The 20,633-nt window shown below is 47.6% G+C and overlaps 1 long non-coding RNA gene across 2 annotated transcripts in view; it reads right to left on the reverse strand.

The window, feature by feature from the left end:
* Positions 1-20,633, reverse strand: part of LOC108282211 — a 130,788-nt gene that overhangs the window by 85,583 nt on the left and 24,572 nt on the right. Inside the window, exon 3 of one of the 2 annotated variants that reach the window (XR_005195376.1) lies at positions 1,067-1,132. The exons of the other annotated variant lie outside the window; for it this stretch is intronic. This is a non-coding gene — a long non-coding RNA (uncharacterized LOC108282211). The remainder of the gene's footprint in view (positions 1-1,066; positions 1,133-20,633) is intronic. 2 annotated transcript variants of the gene reach the window in all.

The following is a 20,633-nucleotide window of genomic DNA, read 5'->3' on the forward strand; positions in this document are numbered from 1 at the left end:
AAAAAAAAAAAAAAAAAAAAAAATCAGAATTTGCAATTAAAAAAAAAAAAAAAAAAAAAAAAAAACAGAACTATAGATCCCAGCTGAACCTAAGAGTGGAAATTTGACACGTTGGGCCTGCTGTACGGCATCTATTTGCATGAGGACTGCAGGCTGGAGGAGAAGCAAGATTTGTGCTCGGGATCCTAAAAGATGGAGAAGACAAGGCAACATGGTCTGTGCCTCCCTTTGCTTCATATAAACCAGCAGGGGAATCCTGGTAGTCCTTCTATAAAGCTACATTTGTCTCTTGACAAAGATTCTCTCCTTGACCGAGAGGTCGTCAGGCTCCTCTGAACCCTCCTCTTGGCTAAGGCTTGACCTTGGCACCTGTCTTTGCAGGGCCTACAGAGCCCAGCTGTAGTAAGAATTCTGCTGAGGTGGTTTAGGGAGAACCGTCCGCCTCCCCCATAACTGGTCGTCCTTCATATCTTGTCAAATCCCTCATCTTTCCACTGTCCCCCAGGTAATATCTGTTCACCTTGGCCTGCCTTCAGCAGCAATCCCTCCTACCTTTGATCTCCCCTCTTACTGATTTTCCATCCACTTACCCACTCCCTAACCTGCCGCCCTTGATCACAAATCTTCACTTGTTGCATTGGAAGTTGAACCTGATCTCTCTCCCCTATTGCAATTGTCTTGATACCGAACAACATAGTCCTAGATAAAGTCCTCCTGTTTTCACATATGTCAGAATAATTTTTTCTTTAACGCTCTTCAACCCGCGTGCTGCGATCCAATGAGAGTCAAACTTTGTGTGAAATTTTTTTTTCAAATAAAATCCAATGAACAAAACGGGTTGAGCTGATCATGTTGAAAGCAGGAAGTGAACGTGAAATTCTGTGCACCTCATAGTTGCCCCCCTTACAGTTCCTTACGTTCCTTGGGGACCCCAAGCACAGTTAGAAAACCTCTAGGAAGGTGGGGGACTCTGCACAGAGAGCTGGACGGTTGGCATCTCAGTGCCACTGGGGCTTCCTGCCACATACTCCCCTGCATCATGAGGCTAGAAGCCTGGGAACAATACCTGCCCAGCTCCTTCGTCAGTAGAGTTCCAGTTCAGCTTCCCTCAATGTGAAGTATTCATGTAGATCTGGAGACAGGAGAGAAGAAGAAAGCATTATTCTCCCACCACCAGCGGGACTTCCGTAGAAGGCAGACATATGGTGTTTCCCAGCATCTTCTGGACAGTTTCTCTTAAATAACCCACATCGGTGCTGTAGGCAGCTGAGGACATGAGTAGGGGTGCTCTGCAGGAATCCCTGCACACCCTGCTATCTTAAGTGCTGCAGAAGTTCCCCGACCTTCCAACAGTTTTCTAAGCATTGCATTCCCTGTATTAAATCTCTTCCTGATTGAAATACCTAGGGGGGTTTCTGTTTTCCTCATGCTTCCTGAAGAATGCAGACAGTCAGGACACATGGCTTCTAAATTCATCTAGAGGTAAAGGGTAGGTTGGGCTAATAATGGGTATCCACTGATAAAAAACAACAATAGCAACTCTAATTTTCACTCTGTATGTGCAAGGCACTAGGATGTGATGTGAGGCAATTTACCCAACTTGTCTCATTTATGAGACAACCTCCCCTCTCTTTTTTTTTTGAGACAGAATCTCATCTTGTTGCCCAGGCTTGAGTGCAGTGGCGCAATCTCGGCTCCCTACAACCTCCGCCTCCCAGCTTCAAGTGATTCTCCTGCCTCAGCCTCCCGAGTAGCTGGGATTACAGCGTCTGCCACCACACCCAGCTAATTTTTTGTATTTTCAGTAGAGACAGGGTTTCACCATGTTGGCCAGGCTGGTCTTGAACTCCTGACTTCAGGTGATCCACCCACCCCAGCCTCCCAAAGTGCTAGGATTGCAAGCATCAGCCACTGCACCCGGCCGAGACAAACCTTTAAGAAAGACGTTAGAAGGGAATTTCATATCTCAACCCGACTCTTCTGCCCTTTCTGGTAACCACTTTTTCCAGCTCTCTACCAGAGAAAAATACACTGAGATCCTTATTTGGACAGTGTACAATATACATTGTACCACATTTCAGTTATGGACAGGCTTACCATGCCACCAAATCAGCACCCACTTGCCTGATTCTCTCAAAGCAGGGTTTTATCCTGGGGGAATCTCTGGCCATCCCCCCTGGTCTTTATTTGCTTGATATAGCTGGTGGGGTACATGCACTTAGGACCCCTCGCAGCATCTGGCCATCTTTCTCTCCCTACAGGAAATCCTGAGCACACAGATCCCAAGATTTATATTTATGGGAAATCAGAAGTCTCTCTTGAACTTGGAGATGAAGAATAAAGAATACTTTCTTATTTGATTGTTATTTATCACGCACCGAAACTCTGTCAGCCCAAAATCCTGTCAGGATGGGGAGATCAACGGCAGATCAGAATTAGGCACTCCGGAATCACCTTCCCATCGCTAACAAAACTCACTCCCAGTTGCTACTGGAAATTCCCATTGCTGACAGCAAAGTAGCCCCAGTTGCTATTGGAAAGCACTGTTGCCCAGAGAAGTAAAGCAATTAGCTTAGTGTCACACAGTTAGTAAGTGGTAATAGCCCAGATTCACTCCTGCCAGTCCCATTTCTGAGTCTGCTCACTTCATGACTGCACTACTTTTTTTTTTTACATGAGAGATAGTGGTTTGAAGTCCTTCTCAGTTGGAATTTTCCTTTCTGTCAAGTGAGAGAGACATTTTCAAGGTTGCACTGGGTAACAACACCCTGAAATCCCAAGACTCTGAATTCCTTGATAGAAATGTCAACACCCCTGTCCGCTGCCTACACAGCCTGACATATGGTAGGAACTTACTGAATGTTTCACTTATGACCAGGCGATCGCCCTTACCCTCAGTGGGCATGAGTCTGCCTTTTTTGCTAATTCTACACTTGACTTCTAAAAACATCAAAGGCAGGGAGGAAGGACAAGAGGGGAAAAGGGAGGATTATTCTCACTTTATTTTTACTTTAAATAATAGAGATAAAGAGAGAAAGACTGAGAGAAGGGAGTCATCTTTCCCTCCTCCTTTTTAAACAAATCCTAATTTCTGTAGAGGCAAGTCCTTCGGCTTTCTACCTGTGACTTCCCATTTCTGGTCTGTAAAATGGGTACATAGCACCTACACGCCTTACTTTGCTAAGGACATTCAACCATGACCTTCCAATGTGATCTTGCCGCTTCTACACCGCAGAGCCTTGGCAGGCAACGCATTCTGCTTCTCCAAGCTTCACTCTCCTCTCCCGTAAGATGGACCTCATGTTCATGCTCATGCCTCCCTCACCCTGCCACTAAGGACACGAAGTGAGACACAATGGAGGAAAGTCTCTGCAAAGGGGTTAGCTGATGTAAGCAATGCTAATAGCAAGACTCTGAATGCTCTTCCCCCAAGGAGTCAAGATAACCTCCAAAGCACTCCAGGCTCAGTCCTTCATTTTTTCCTCCTAGCCACCCTCTAAGGCAGCCATCATCCCATGACTTGGCAGGTAAGGAAAAACCAATGCCTGCAACTCACATGGGGCTCCAGTCTCAGCATCGTCATCCTTTTGCTGGGCAACCCACCCTGCTTTGAGCCTCGATCTTCCTTGCCTGTGAAATGGGGCCAAACATCTCTCCTCTGCAGAATTCGTGCAGTGTGGTTTCCAGCACATTCTAGGTGCTCACATCCTCTTGCTCTCCCTGGGAGGCTCAGGCCTTGCCTAAGGATACCCAGCTCTTCAGCATGGGGCGCCCAGGCCTTGAACTCAGAGCTCCCAAGACCCAGTTCTGCCCCCTCTGCCGGCAGAAGGCACTGCCCCACGTTCTCACTGGGTGTCCCTGGGAAATACTTCCATTGTAATTCCTTGGGCTTGAAGCAAAAATTAAAGTTGCTGACAGCCTGTTCACCACCGTGCCGATTTGTAATATTGATGAATCAGGAGCCGGGCCTGGCTCTGGCTGTGGGTACAAGTGCCCAGAATATTCATGAGCCGTGCTGCCATTCCCTGATGGCATCACTTCCCCTTTACGGTGCCATTATTCCACCGCCACATCACTTGCTCCAACGTGATCTTCCGATGCCTCCCACACATCCCAGCCTGGGCAGACACCCCGCTCCTGCCTGGAACTAAATTCCAGGCTACAGTGAGGACAATTGGGCTGTCACCAGCGCACGGGGACATCATGGGACAATCAAAGGGCCTGAGCTCCCACCAACTCCTCACAGGAGGTCATCTTCATTCTCCAGCTTGGAGCTCCAGTCGAGGAAAGCAGCTTCTCATTCAAGCCCATGGAACAAGGCGACAGCTTGGTAACTCCCTCTCTTACCCTCCAAGGCCTGACCTGGATATCTTCGGAATCAGGGACATATTTCTCAATAAATATCCTTATCCCAGAGGGAGGCAGCCTGTCTGTCCTTGCACCCTGCAAAAGCTTGTGTGTTAGATGACGTGAGTCACCGTGTGCCTTTCTGGTTAAACATTTAGACTACAGCATTTGGAGATGAATGATACATACATGTATTGCATGATTACGATTAAATATTAAGAAGATACAGAGGCAGGAACCCGGTCGGCCTGAAGAAAATGAAACCCAGGGGCACAAATGTCAGATCTGAGAGGTGCTGAAGGGGGGATAATTAAGAGCATCAAGGTTGACCCACGGCCAGTCGGGTTCGAGGCCACCCTGGCAGAAAGCAACCACCTGCCTCCCGTCGGTCCCCTAATGAAGCTGAATAGACACATTGGTTGCTTTTCTCTTCCTGCCTTCTTTCCATCTCTTTCCCCCCTTCCCTCTTTCTTTCTTCGCTCTCCAAGGCAAAGCCAGCTTGGGCAGCCTTCCCTCCTCGTCTCTGCCGTACCACTCCAAATCTGACTGCATTTTTAAATTGTATTTGATTAGGTTTTACGAGCTGACTTGCTCGACGTGGTACAAGTTGCAGTATATGTCAGAGGCCTGGCAGAGACTTGAATTGAAATGATTCTAATTACGTGTGATAATTTTTGCATTCTAACATAAAACAATGTTACCCAAAAAAATCCCATTACCATGGTTAAAAGACAAATCATTTAGCAAGTCCCTTTCTTTATTACTTTATTAGACAATTTACAAGGCAACATTTTGAACATTGGGACCGGGTGATGGCCCAAGGCTATCCAACTGTAAGTTGCGCTAAGGAAAGGGAGCTCATCTCTTGTCATTAGTCAGAGAGTCAAATGCAATCACGGGGACTCCAATTGGCTTGTCAAATTAGCCACCATTTCAAATCATTAGCATGGCAGAGCACTGCAAAATGCAGGGAGCTCCGAAAAGAAGCATTTAGCCGCCACCCAAGATGTTTTAGAACGCCTCCTCCAAGCAGCATCCAAATATCCCAGATTCCTTCCCTGAAGTTCCCCACCACCCACCCACCCCCAGCATACACCATCCTGCCCCAATCCTGGCAGCTTGGTCATGTGACCTGTTCTAGCCAGTAAAATTAAAGCAGGGATGATCTGTGTCACTTCTAGGCAGAATCTGCAAGAGATAGTGCATGCTTCTCTGAATCTTTTTTGTTTTGTTTTGTTTTGTTTTGTTTTGTTTTGTTTTGTTTGAGACAGAGTCTCACTCCATCACCAGGCACCAGGCTGGAGTGCAGTGGCGTGATCTCGGCCCACTGCAACCTCCGCCTCCCGGGTTCGAGCAGTTCTCCTGTCTCAGCCTCCCGAGTAGCTGGGGACTACGGGCATGCGCCACCACGCCTGGCTAATTTTTTTGTATTTTTAGTAGAGATGGGGTTTCACCGTGTTGGCCAGGATGGTCTCGATCTCTTGACCTCGTGATCCGCCTGCCTTGGCCTCCCAAAGTGCTGGAATTAAAGGTGTGAGCCACCGCACCCGGCCTCTAAATCTCTTTTTTCTCTGCCTTCAGACTAGCAATGCCCTAGCCTGGCAATGTCCACTGACTGGAGTTATGGGTAAAAAATATTTTTAGCAAAGCATAACATGTAATGATGAAAATGTGAATGGTGAACATGTAACTTGAGTGAAAAATGAACCTTTGCTTTTTGTAGAGTGACTAACCTTCCTGATTTTTGAAGATCTGGGGAAGTTCCAGAGACACAGGACTTTCAGTTCTAAAACTATGACAGTCCCAAGTAAATTGTTTTGGGGTGCCTGAGACTGAGAGATTTCCTGAAATGCAGGATCCTAGTGCTAAAAAGAAGAAAGTCCTGTGTAAACCAGAACCAGTTTTGGTCACCCTATCTATGGAAGCCACAGATAATTTTGGAGATGTTTGTTACCTCAGCATAACCTGGACTAAGCTGACTGATACACTCTTACTTTACAAACAAGGGAGCCAAAGTACAGAGAGTCAAGAGACTTGATAAACAGAGTGGCATGAAGGCAGAATGGAGATTTTGTGATCAAATGAGTGGAGGTTCGGGGAGGTCAAAGGAGGAGGAGCAGGCCAGGCGCAGTGGCTCATGCCTGTAATCCCAGCACTTTGGGAGACCGAGGTGGGCAGATCATGAGGTCAGGAGATCAAGACCATCCTGGCCAACATGGTGAAACCCCGTCTCTACTAAAAATACAAAAATTAGCTGGGTGTGTTGGTGCATGCCTGTAATCCCAGCTACTCGGGAGGCTGAGGCAGGAGAATCACTTGAACATGGGAGGCAGAGACTGCAGTGAGCCGAACTCATGCCACTACACTCCAGCCTGGCAACAGAGTGAGACTCAGTTTAAAAAGAAAAAAAGAGGGAGGAGCACCTAAAGCCTAGAGCTTAAGACCAGCCTGAGCAACATAGTCAGACCCTGTCTCTACAAAAACAAAATTTAGAATTAGCCAGGCATGGTGGCACATGCCTGTGGTCTCAGTGATTTGGGATGCTGAGATGGGAGGATCACTTGAGCCCAGGAGTTTGAGGTTGCAGTGGGCTTTGATCACACCACCTCATCATTCCAGCCAGGGCAACAAGTGAGACCCTCTCTCTAAAAAAAAATCAAGGTTTGCTTCCTGGCTCTGCTGATTACTGGCTGTGCTACCCTGGGCAAATGTCACAGACTGGTTCCTGGGAAACAGATGCTGGGGCAGAGTTTAGCAGGCAGGATATTTAGTAGGAAGTGTTCTTGGGATCAACACCTTTGGAAAAGAGGAAAAAGAAACAGAGTCAGGCACAGGGAGAAGCTGAGCCATGGTGAAGGTTCAACAAAGGTCTCAGCCAGTCCTATGCGGGGCTCTGGAGCTGCGATGGTCCTTCGGAGCTGTCTCAAGTTGGGATAAGGGTGTCAGATCTTTATCCTCTTGTATCTATCAGTCATCGGATATGGCCTGACGCTGGAAGGGAGTGAGCTTGGGTGATGCAGTTCTCCTGAGCTGGGCCAGCCCCAAAGAGGGCAATACTCCCAGCAGTTATAAATAAACCCTTCCAGCCAGCCACAGTGGCTCACACTGCAGCCCAGCTACTTGGGAGGCAGAAGCAGAAGGATCACTTGAAGCCAGGACTTCAAGGCTGCAGTGAGCTATGACTGCACCACTGCACTTCAGTCTGGGTGACAAGAACAAGATCCTGTCTCTAGAAGGAAAGAGAGAGAGAGAGAGAGAGAGAGAGAGAGAGAGAGAGAGAGATCCTTCCTTCCATTAGATGAATCTAGGCTGTGCATCTCACACTCTTCAATACGATAAGTTACTCAAATACCAGGAACCCCAGTCCTCATCCGCTAAATGAAACAAACAGTTCATATACATTGTTAACACTGTGTAGATAGTTTGTTGGATGCTTCCCCTATGCCAGGCCCCACGTTAAGAGTTTTACATGCACTTTAGCACATGGGGATGAATGAGCCAAAATATGTAAAATTCTTAGAACAGCGTCTGGTACACCATGATATATTGTAATCACTATTCATATTAAAGGTTTCCCACTTGCACGACTGCAGACATCTTGCTGGCGTCTGCTTCTGCTCCCAGTTCTTCCCTCATGGCAGCCAGAGGGATCACTCAAAAGAGGCAGGTGAGGCCGGGCGCGGTGGCTCAAGCCTGTAATCCCGGCACTTTGGGAGGCCGAGGCGGGTGGATCACGAGGTCAAGAGATCAAGACCATCCTGGTCTACATGGTGAAACCCCGTCTCTACTAAAAATACAAAAAATTAGCTGGGCATGGTGGTGCGTGCCTGTAATCCCAGCTACTCAGGAGGCTGAGGCAGGAGAATTGCCCGAACCCAGGAGGCGGAGGTTGTGGTGAGCCGAGATTGCGCCATTGCACTCCAGCCTGGGTAACAAGAGCGAAACTCCGTCTCAAAAAAAAAAAAAAAAAAAAAAGAGGCAGGTGTTACGAGGTCACTCTTCTGCTCTAAACTCTTCCATAGCTACCTATTACCTTCTAGATAAAGCCCAAGATCTTCCCATGTCCTCAAGGCTTTGCTAATCTCTCCCCGTCTACCCCCCATACTACCAGCCTCACGGCCAGGGACATTGAATAGCTTTCCATTTCACAGCATTTCCCAGCCATCCGCTGCTCTCTGCCACATGGTAAATTTCATCTTCTCTTTCAGGACTCAGCTTAGGCGTCATCTCTTTCAGGAAGCCAACCCTGAGACCCAGGAAGGTCAGACGCTTCCCTGAGACTCCCACAGCCTTCCCGCCTTGCTCCAATCATACTCCTTGGATTCTTTTTTCCTGACTCATAATAATCGTGTATATTTATGGGGCAAAAGTGATATTCTGATGTATTATGCCTACAAGGTGTAATGATCAAATCAGGGTAATTGGGATACCGGGATATCCATCGCCTCAATCATTTATCATCTCTTGTTGGGAGTATTCATGTTGGGAGCATTTCAAATCTTCTCTTCTAGCTCTTTTGAAATATACAATAAGTTACGCTTAAGTCTGGTGCCCCTACTGTGCTATCGAACACTAGAACTTATTTTTTTCTATTTAGCTGCATGTTTGGACCCATTAACCAAGCCCTCTTCACTCTGCTACCTGGATTCCGATGATCTATCTGTGAGCTCATCTTCCTTCCCCATTGCACACTGAACTGGACGAGGCTGAGGCAGCAGGAGCATTTTTGGATTCCAAGAGAGATTGCCTTTGTTAAAGTTCCTAACTGCCCCCTTTCATCTCGGGGCCCAACAAACAGCCAGCGGTCAGCAAACACTCACCAAATGAAAGGATATTCCACTCAGCACTTTATAGGATAAACATGGGAACTAAGAGTCACTCTCTGCGTCTCAATAGAACCTACCTAGAAATGCAACCTGAAACCCTTGAAAACCAGCTGCAAATTTACTAACCTCTAGAGATGTGATGCAGATGAGCGAAACCAGGCAAACGGCCTCTATTGTCCTCCGCAACGGCTGTTGTGTTTTTAAAAGAGCATTTTTGTAACTGCGGACTGGGCCACGTGCCTGTAAAGACTTGGAAGCAAGTAGGATTATCACCTTCCAGTGTCGCTGTTGGCCCTGTCTGGCCATGTGGCCCTGGGAGGGTCACTTCCCACTCGGAACCTCAGATTCTTCCCCTGTAACATGAGGGAGGGAGGAAGACAAGCTGAGCTCTAAACACACGGACTTCCCTCTCCAAACGAAACAAACAAACACTGTTTGCACAGCTCTTTAGCTCATCAATCTGCGGCTCCTGTTGACTGAATGTCTTGGCGGTTCAGTTGCTAGCTCCTCTCCTGGCATCAAGGCTATCACCATCATGCCACCTTCCTTTCTAGGAGCATCCCCATGTGCCTCCTGCAAGCCAGAGACATAGCTCACATGCCACCACCCTCAATCCACACCCTGCACCGTGGTCCTCTCCCCTGGTAACTATTCCTCTCCTTCAATGTGCTCAGGGCACCATGAGGACGGGAATGTCATCTTGGCTTCTCAGGGTGCCCAGGGCCTGGCATGATGCCAGGCAGACAACTGATGCTCATAAAACACCGTCTAATGTTTATTTCATTAGGGGGCTATCATGGGTTAGAGCGTGTCCCCCAAAACGATGTGAAAGTCCTAATCCCCAGGAACTGTGAACGGGGCCGTATGTGGAAATGGTCTGTGCAGACGATGGAGTTAAGATGAGGTCATTAGTTAGGGTAGGGCCTGGTCCGAAATGACTGTGCCCTTCCTTATTCAAAAGGGAGATTTGGACCCAGGTCAGCATAGAGGGAAGACAATGTGAAAACGTGGGAGAAAGCTGGGAATGAGGCCGTCTACAAACCCACGAATCCCTGAGGCTGCCGCAGGTGCCAACACCTGGGCTTCAGACTTCAACCTCCAGAACGGAGAAAGAACACATTTCCGCGTGTAACCCACAGTTCGTGGGTCTTTGTTTTTGGGCAGACAAGGCCTGTCTCTGCCCTGAGTAAGTCAAGGGCAGGACTGTGTCTGACTACGGGCTGTGTCAGCCCAGGGCCTGTGATATGAAACATTCTCAGCTCAAAAGAAGAAGGGTCCCAACCCCAGCTGCCGACTCTCCTGTGGCACAGAATCCCCTCTTCCAGTGGTCCAGTCCCCAAGATTCATTTAAACAACATTCATATGTCAGACTGCAACCAACACCATGCAAAGGTAATCCTTGTGTGTCTGTGTGTCTGTGTGTGTCTGTGTCTGTGTGCATGTCTGCGTGACTGTGTATCTATGCATATCTGTGTGTCTGTGTATATCTGTGTCTGTGTTTGTGTATGCGTCTGTGTGTTTCTGTGTGTCTATGCATGTGTCTGTGTATGTGTGTGTCTGAGTATGTGTCTGTCTGTGTATGTGTGTGTCTGTATGTGTGCCTGTGTCTATGCGTGTGTCTGTGTCTATGTGTGTATCTGTGTGTGTCTGTGTGTGTGTCTGTATGTGTGCCTGTGTATCTGTGTGACTGTATCTGTGCATGTCTGTGTATGTGTGTGTGTGTCTGTGTCTATATGTGTGCCTGTGTGTGTGTCAGTGTGTCTATATCTGTGCATGTCTGTGTGTGTATGTGTGTGTCTGTGTTTGTGTGTGTGTGTCTCTGTGTGTGTCTATGTACGTGTCTGTCTGTCTGTCTCATATGCTGGTCTATGAGCCTGTGAGGGCCATTTCTTTTTTTTTTTTTGAGACGGAGTTTCACTCGTTACCCAGGCCGGAGTGCAATGACACGATCTCAGCTCACCGCAGCCTCCGCCTCCTGGGTTCAAGCAATTCTCCTGCCTCAGCCTCCTGAGTAGCTGGGACTACACCTCAGGGCCATTTCTTATTCATTTCTCCATCACCCAGCACAGAGCCTGGTACACAGCAGGGTTTGTCTGTTAAATTATTTAATTGACAAATATTAATAACAAGTTCTTCACTGAGGTTAGGCTCTGAAAGGCTGGAATTCCCTTGGAAGATGGTGAGGGAGACACAGGAAAGGGGGAGCAGGAAATGAGGGTGAGGGAATCCCACCACAGAAGCGCACAGACGCAGACACCCAGCTGCTGTCTGCAGCCCACTTCTGACTTTCTAAAGCAATGGCACATGGATGCGGGGGGCCCAGCTTTCATTCAAATGCCAACTGCTGAAAGTCCCGAGCCAAGACATCTCACATCTCTGAGCCTCAGGTTCCCCACCTGTAAGATGGGGACATAAGGCGAGGAGCTGTGCTGAGGGTCACAGAGGCCATTATAGAGACCCTCGCCCACCCCTTTTCCTCCCAAATGGCCAACATTCAGCCCAGGTCTGGGACACAGCAGGTGCTCAATATTAGCAATTTTTTTTTTTTTTTTTTGAGACAGAGTCTCATTCTGTTGCCAGGCTGGAGTGCAGTGGCACGATCTCAGCTCACTGCAACCTCCTCCTCCCGGGTTCAAGTGATTCTCCTGCCTCAGCCCCCCAAGTAGCTGGGACTACAGGCAATTGCCACCATGCCCAGCTAATTTTTGTATTTTCAGTAGAGACGGGTTTCACCATGTTAGACAGGATGGTCTCAATGTCTTGACCTTGTGATCCACCCGCCTCGACCTCCCAAAGTTCTGGGATTACAGGCGTGAGCCACCGTGCCCGGCCGCAAGTCTGTTTTTATTTGTCTTGTCCTCCTAAAAGCACTGGGAGAGAGACTGTCTTGTCTTATTTTACAGAGGAGCAAAGTGATTTTCCAAAGTCACCTGCATGGGGAAGGTAAAGCCGGATTCAAACTCAGGTTTGTCTCCATCTGAGTTCTGATCGGCACAGGCTTTTAAAGTGAGCACTCAATGAGGACAGATTCCCCCCAGACTCCCAAGGTCCCTCCAGCCCAGACTCAACAATGCAGAGCGTTCTTAAGGTTCAAGGCCACCTGCGGGAAGTTCCCAGGCATCCTGTGACTGGACCCCCAGACACCCTGGGTAAGGGCAACAGATGTGGTGTGAGGGCAATGCTTGGGCCTCAGCATCCGTGGAGCTGCCCCACCAGGCTGCAATCCCCTACGCAGTGTCACTTACACCTGTCACCGGTGCTCGCCGGGAGCAGACGGCTGCTAACATGGAGAAGTCTTGTTACTCGCTGTGGCTAAGTCACTGGCACCAGTTTATTTCTGAAGCCAGGAGGATTTGTGTTTACCCGAGGCCTCTCTCTGACATGAAACATTCCGCACACTCATCCCCCTGGTGTGGGTAAAACGCAGGAGCGGGACCAGGTTCTGCTGTGTGGACAACATCAACACATCAACCCACTCGGCCATCATGGATGGGAGGAAGGAACAGTGGACCTAGGTTCAGGGCCTGGATCTACATGGACTCACTGTGTATCCTTGGACCAGACATGCCCCGGTCGGGGCCTCAGTGTTCTCATCTGTAAAATGGGTGGGATGTACTTTATAATTTTTTTTTTTTTTTGAGGCAGAGTCTCACTCTGTCTCCCAGGCTGGCGTGCAGTGGCATGATCTCAGTTCATTGCAACCCCCACCTCCCAGGTTCAAGAAATTCTGCTGCCTCAGACTGGCACTACAGACAAACGCCACATGCCTGGCTAATTGTGTATGTTTAGTAGAGATGGGGCTTCACCATGTTGGTCAGGTTGGTCTCGAACTCCTGACCTCAAGTGATCCGCCCGTCACAGCCTTCCAAAGTGCTGGCATTACAGGCAAGAGCCACCTCACCCAGCCTACTCTAGAATTTCAAAAGGCCCTTCTTGCTACAAAACTGGACAATTCTACTGCATAGTAAGTGCTTACTGTATACAAGACACATGCTGTGGAGAGGGGAAAGGAGAATTAAACTGCCCACTTCGTATGAGACGTTGTCCTATGTTGGGGGAGAGACAGAGACAGCCGGTCCTCATGGTACACACAGTCCAGGGCTTCACAAAATGCACCCTATCTTTGATCGACCAAATGTCAGAGGAGCAGGCAGGGATGAGCTGAGGTCAAGCCCTCCGTCAGCCACTCCTGCCCTGCCCTCCGGGGTGGAGCCATTGCTCAGGGGGCTGGGGCTGTGGCTATCTAAAGGGAGACACATAGGGTCATAGTGAAGATTCTGGCTGTAGAATTCTGATGCTGGGACCAGGCACAGTGGCTCACACCTGTAATCCCAGTACTTTGGGAAGCCGAGGCGGGAGGAGAGCTTAAGGCCAGGAGTTTGAGACTAGCCTGGAAAACATAGTGAAACCCTCCACTAATAAAAAAAAAAATTAGCAGGGCCTGGTGGCCTGAACCTGTCATCCATCCACTCAGGAGGCTAAGGTGGGAGGCTCTCTTGAGCCCAGGAGGCGGAGGTTGCAGGTTGAGCAGAGATCCCACCACAGCATTCCCGCCTGGGTGATAGAGCGAGACCCTGTCTCAGGAAAAAAAAAAAAAAAAAATAGGTCCAAGAAAGCCCACCACTTCCCACTGCATGGCCTCAGTTTCCACTGCTAGAAAACGGGTTCATTCCTGTTCCAACCTCGTGCATCAGTGAGCACAGTGCAGGAACGGACGTGGTCCTCAGGTCAGGACCCAGCCCACAGGAGGTGGTCAGTAACTGATGTCCACTGTTTCTTGATCCTTGTTGCCACGGAAGGGAGGAGGCTGAGGCCAAGGGGGTGAGGTCACTGGGCAGCCCTTGCCCGGAGCTTGAGCCACTCACCTCCCTCTGGTGGTCTTCTAACACTCCCCAACCCAGCACCTGAGTGTAGAAAACCGCCCTCCCCACAGGCCCCCAGTGGTCTGGGATTTTTTTTTAATGTATTGTATTTGGGCTCTGGGGTACATGTGCACATCCTGCATTCTGCAGGACTGTTGCATAGGTACATACACGCCATGGTGGTTTGCTGTCTCCATCTCACCCCTACCCCAGTCACCTACATAAGGCATTTCTCCTGGTGTTATCCCTCCCCATCCTCCCCGCCCCCCCACGCTGTCCCTCCCCTCCCCTCCACCCCCCTACCTAGCCCTGTGAGTGTTGTTCCCTTTCCTGTGCCCAAATGTTCTCATTGTTCATCACCCACCTATTAGTGAAAACCTGCGGTGTTTGGTTTTCTGTTCTTGTGTCAGTTTGCTGAGAACGATGGTTTCTAGGTTCACCCATGTCTCTACAAAGGACATTAACTTATCATTTTTTATGGCTGCATAATATTCCACGGTGTATATACACCACATTTTTTTTGCCCAGTCTATCATCGATGGGCATTTGGGTTGGTTCCAGGTCTTTGCTATCGTAAAGAGTGCCTCAATGAACATATGTGTGCATGTGTCTTTATGATAGAACGATTTATAATCCTTGCAGTATATGCCCAGTAATGGGATTGCTGGGTCAAATGGAATTTCTATTTCTAGATCCTTGAGGAATCATCACACTGTCTTCCATAATGTCTGAACTAATTTACACTCCCGCCAACAGTGTAAAAGTGTTCCTTTTTCTCCACATCCTCTCCAGCATCCATTGTTTTTTTAATGATTGCCATTCTAACTGGCATGAGATGTACCTCAATGTGGTTTTGATTTGCATTTCTCTAATGACCTGTGATGATGAGCATTTTTTCATATGTTTGTTTGGCTGTATATATGTCTTCTTTTGAAGTGCCTGTTCATCTCCTTCACTCACTTTTGAATGTGTTTGTTTTTGTCTTGTAAATCTGCTTTACTTCTTTGTAGATTCTGGATATCAGCCCTTTATCTGATGGGCAGGTTGCAAAAATTTTTTCCCATTCTGTTGGTTGCTGGTTTACTTTAATGATTGTTTCTTTTTTTTTTTCTTTTTTTTTTTTTTTTTTTTTTTGAGACGGAGTTTCGCTCTTGTTACCCAGGCTGGAGTGCAATGGCGCGATCTCGGCTCACCGCAACCTCCGCCTCCTGGGTTCAGGCAATTCTCCTGCCTCAGCCTCCTGAGTAGCTGGGATTACAGGCACGCGCCACCACGCCCAGCTAATTTTTTGTATTTTTAGTAGAGATGGGGTTTCACCATGTTGACCAGGATGGTCTCGATCTCTTGACCTCGTGATCCACCCGCCTCGGCCTCCCAAAGGGCTGGGATTACAGGCTTGAGCCACCGCGCCCGGCCATGATTGTTTCTTTTGCTGTGCAGACATTCTTTAGTTCGGTCCCATTGTCTATTTTGGCTTTTGTTGCCAAAGCTTTTGGTGTTTTAGTCATGAAATCCTTGCCTGTGCCTATGTCCTAAATGGCTTTGCCTAGGTTTTCTTCCAGGGTTTTTATGGTGTTAGTTCTTATGTTTAAATCTTTCATCCATCTGGAGTTAATTTTGTATAAGGTGTAAGGAAGGGGTCCAGTTTCAGTTTCCTGTGTATAGCTAGCCAGTTTTCCCAACATCATTTATTAAACAGGGAATTCTTTCTCCATTGCTTGTTTTTGTGAGGTTTGTCAAAGATCAGATAGTTGTAGATGTGTGGTGTTGCTTCTGAGGCCTCTGTTCTGTTCCATTGGTCTATATTTCTGTTTTAGTACCAGTACCATGCTGTTTTGATTACTGTATCCTTATAGTATAGTTTGAAGTCAGGTAGCGTGATGCCTCTAGCTTTGTTCTTTTTGCTTAGGATTATCTTGGCTATACGGGCTCTCTTTTGGTTCCATATGAAGTTAAAGTGTTTTTTTCCAGTTCTGTGAAGAAGGTCAATAGTAGCTTAATGGGGATAGCATTGAATCTATAAATTACTTTGGGCAGTATGGCCATTTTCACAATATTGAATCTTCCTAACCATGAGCATGGAATGTTTTTCCATCTGTTTGTGTCCTCTCTTATTTCCTTGATCAGTGGTTTGTAGTTCTCCTTGAAGAGATCTTTTACCTCCTTTGTTAGTTTTATTCCTAGGTATTTTATTCTCTTTGTAGCAGTTGTAAATAGGAGTTCCCTCATGATTTGGCTCTCTGTCTGTTATTGGTTTATAGGAATGCTTGTGATTTCTGCACATTGGTTTTGTATCCTGATACTTTGCCGAAGTAGTTTACCAGCTTAAGGAGGTTTTGGGCTGAGACAATGGGGTCTTCTAAATATACGATCATGTCATCTGCAAATGGGACAATTTGACTTCTTCTTTTCCTAAATGAATGCCCTTTATTTCTTTTTCTTGCCTAATTGCTCTGGCTAGAACTCCCAATACTATATTGAATAGGAGTGGTGAGAGAGGGCATCCTTGTCTAGTGCAAGGTTTTTAAGGGGATGCTTCTAATTTTTGCCCATTTAGTATGATACTGGCTGTGGAAATCGTAACAGTCTCTCAGACCACAGTGCAATCAAATTAGAACTCAGAATTAAGAAAAGCACTCAAAACCACACAATCATATGGAAACTGAAATACTTGCTCCTGAATGACAAATAGATAAACAATGAAATGAAGGCAGAAATAAAAATGTTCTTTGAAACCAACGAGAATGAAGACACAACAACCAGATCCTATGGGACACATTTAAAGCAGTGTCTAGAGGGAAATTTATAGCAGTAAATGCCCACATGAGAAACAAGGAAAGATCTAAAATCGACACCATATCGTCAAAATTGAAAGAGCTAGAGGAGCAAGATCAAAAACACTCAAAAGCAAGCAGAAGACAAGAAATAACTAAGATCAGAGCAGAACTGAAGGAGATAGAGACACCAAAAAACCCTTCAAAAAATCAATAAATACAGGAGCTGGTTTTTTGAAAAGATCAACAAAATAGACTGCTACCTAGATGAATAAAAAAGAAAAGAGAAGAATTGAATAGATGCAATAAAAAACGATAAAGGGGAGATCACCACCAATTCCTCAGAAATACAAACTACCATCAGAGATTACCACAAACAGGTCTATGCACATAAACCAGTAAACCTGGAAGAAACTGATAAATTCCTGGACACTTGCACACTCCCAAGACTAAGCCAAGAAGAAGCTGAAACCCTGAATAAACCAGTAACAAGATCTGAAGTTCAGGCAGCAATTAATAGCCTACCGACCAAAGAGAGTCCAGGTCCAGACGGGTTCACAGCTGAATTCTACCAGACATACAAAGAGGAACTGGTACCATTCCTTCTGAAACTATTCCAAACAATCCAAAAAGAGGGAATCCTCCCTAACTCTTTCTATGAGACCAACATCATCCTGATACCAAAATCTGGCAGAGACACAACTCAAAAGGAATACTACAGGCCAATCTCCACGATGAACATAGATGCAAAAATCTTCAATAAAATATTGGCAAACTGAATCTAACAGCACATCAAAAAGCCTATCCATCACGATCAAGTAGGTTTCATCCCGGGGATGCAAGGCTGGTTCAACATAACGCAAATCTATTAACGTAATCCACCACATAAACAGAACCAAAGACAAAAACCACGTGATTATCTCAATAGATGCAGAGAAGGCCTTTGACAAAATTCAACAGCCCTTTATGCTAAAAACTCTCAATAAACTAGGTATTGATGGAACGTATCTCAAAATAATAAAAGCCATTTGGTCTGGGATTGCATTCATCTCTTTCATTGACTGATATGGAAACTGAGGCAAGAGGACACAGCAACTCACCCAAGGTTATTCTGCAAGATGGGACATCCTAGGAACTAGATTCTACAAATCTTTATTCAGGGGCATCCTCCCCTCCTTCCTCCTCTTCCTCCCTCATCAACACCATCTCTTTACTAACCACCCCTTCTAGACCAGGCTCTGTGCTCAGCCTGTAGACCTCACCAAATCCCTACAAGAATTCCCATCAAGTAGATACTTGGACTAGCCCCATTTTACAGATGAAAAGACAGAGGCTCTTTGAAGGCAAGTGGCTTCAAGCCAGAACTCCATCCCTTCTAGTGACTTCCCAAGCAGGCTGAGTCTTTTAGCCACCCCCACACCACAACACTCACCCATGCCCTTTGCGCTGGGATAATCATGCCTGGCCATGACTGAGCTCTTACGATGGCCAATGCACCATTTAGACACCTACTGAATCCTCATGAAAACGCCCCAAAGCAGGCACTACTGTTATCCCTGTTTTACAGAGAAGGAAACTGAGGCTCAGAGAAACCAAGTCCCTTCTTAGCCCACACAGCAAATGCGGAGCCAGATTCGACCTCAGAGCCTGTCCATGGACCCCAGCACTTTGCTGTGTCCACAGGGTCTCTGCAGGGAGCCACGGACAACATAAGCCCCCTTTGGAACTCTGTGCACAGCCCTGATTGCTAGGGTTCTCCGCATGACAACATCAGCCTCCGCCTGGGGAAGTGACCAGCGGGCTGAACTTCACATTTCCACCTTCACCTCTAAAGAGACAACATCGATTCAGTCCCCGTGACCGCAGCAGGCATGAACTGAGCACCTGCTAGGAACACAGGAACACAGAGAAAAGCAGCGGCCAGGAAGACAAATTTCGGGAAGGATGCTGGAGAAGTAGGAGGATGCACCCATGAGAAATGGGTGCTGTTCCCCCAGTGGCGTGTCTGTCTGTCTATCTAACTGTCTGTCCGTCTGTCATCCGCAGAGGGAGGCGGGGCTAAGCCATTCCCCAACCCCACCACCACCCAGCACAGCCCATGCTCTGGGGCAGGAAGCTCCACTAGCCGGCAAGACCCATCCCTCCACAGCCCGGCTTCAGCAGAGCCATGACCCGAGGTCTTCTCATCTGCAGCAGCTCCGCACGCCATAATTGTCCTGCCACTTGCGGCCTTCTGGGTCAGAATCAATTTTCTCCACCTCCATCCGCCAGTGGACAGCGTCCTCAGCTTCCTGCCGTCCTGAACATTTCAGCTTTGAGGGCCATGCCTGGTGGGGGAACGATCTGACCGCCACCCCACCCACTGCTGCTGCCACCCCAGTGTGAATCTGAGTTATTAATAACCATAGTAACAGTCTTTATTTCAAAGCACTCAGTAAGGGTCAGGTCCATACTAAGCTGCTACTAAGCTGAATTATTTTGTCCTCACAGCCACCTTGGAGGCAGGAACACTAAGTATCCCTGTTGTACAGAAGAAGAGACTGAAGTTCAGAGAGTAACTGCAGATACTGGGCAGCCAGATTTCAGCCTAGGGCTGCATGGCTCCAAAGCCCCTACCCCAATGGGAGGCAGAGCAGGTGCACTGTGGACAAGGGCGTTCCTGAGGCCCTGGTCACACGGGAAGAAGACCCACTTTCTCCAGCCTGTCCCAGGATGATGCCTGAAGATTTTCAGTCTCAGAGGCAAGGAGCTTTTTTGCATTGCCTTTCAAGGGGGAGGTGTATGGTCTTGGTCAAGTGGCTTCACCTGTCTGAGACTCAGTGCCAAGGAGGGTGGTAACACCTCCCTTCCACGTGCCTCTTCCTGGCTGCAATCTTCAATTATCTCGGAGCCCCTCACAGAATCCACAGAAGACAGGGCGGCTGCGGGAGCCAGGACACACCCAGTGGAGACGATGGGTGTACCTGAGCCGCTGCCTCCCTCTCCCTGACAGCCCAGTGATCCCTTCTGCATCACTCCGAGGCCTTCGCAGTTTTCAGTAGGACAAAGAAAAACTGTGCTTTAGGTTCAGGCACGGGTAAAAAAAAATGTTCATTTGCACAGGGAGTCGCAAGGACTCCTAGCCATGTGTCCCAATACCTGCACCCCAAGGGCAGGAGCAGAGCTGTAAGTCCTGAGTTCAGAGCCCCACACCATGCTGGGGAGTGCGGGGAGCTGGGGTCTCTTCTCAGGAACCTCATAGGCCATTGCCATCACAGCTGTGTTTATCGAGCACCTTCCATGTGCCCCTCGTTCAACCTCAGAGCAACCTCAAGGGTAGGTGTGATCATCTCCATTGTACAGATGAAAAAACTGAGTCTTGGTGGCAGTGAACCAAGGAAAGCAATAGCCCAGCCAGGATTGGATCCCAGATTTCTTTATTCCAGGGTCACTGCTCTTCCCCACAGCTCCAAACTCTGACAAGCCCAAGACAACCACCAAGTCCTGACCAGCTCCTTCCGCAATCCCTGTGGGGGAGCAAATACCCATCACTTCAGTGCAGCAAAAAGAGGACCAATTTTAGAGTCCCAAGGAGCTTGTTTCTAAAAGAAAACACCAGAAGCACAAGCACCAAAAGAAAAACGCACGTGCACTCGACTTCCACCAAAATTTAAAACTTTTGTGCTGCAAACAAGACCGTACAATAAAAAGACCACCCACAGAAGAGGAGAAAAGATTCCTGATTCTTATATTGAATAATTGATTTGCATCCAGAATACATAAAGAACGCTTACAGCTCCACAATGAAAAGACAACCCAATTTTTTTTTTTTTTTTTTTTTTGAG

This window comes from Cebus imitator, unplaced genomic scaffold (genome assembly GCF_001604975.1).
Source record: "Cebus imitator isolate Cc_AM_T3 unplaced genomic scaffold, Cebus_imitator-1.0 Scaffold237, whole genome shotgun sequence".
NCBI lineage: Eukaryota > Metazoa > Chordata > Mammalia > Primates > Cebidae > Cebus > Cebus imitator.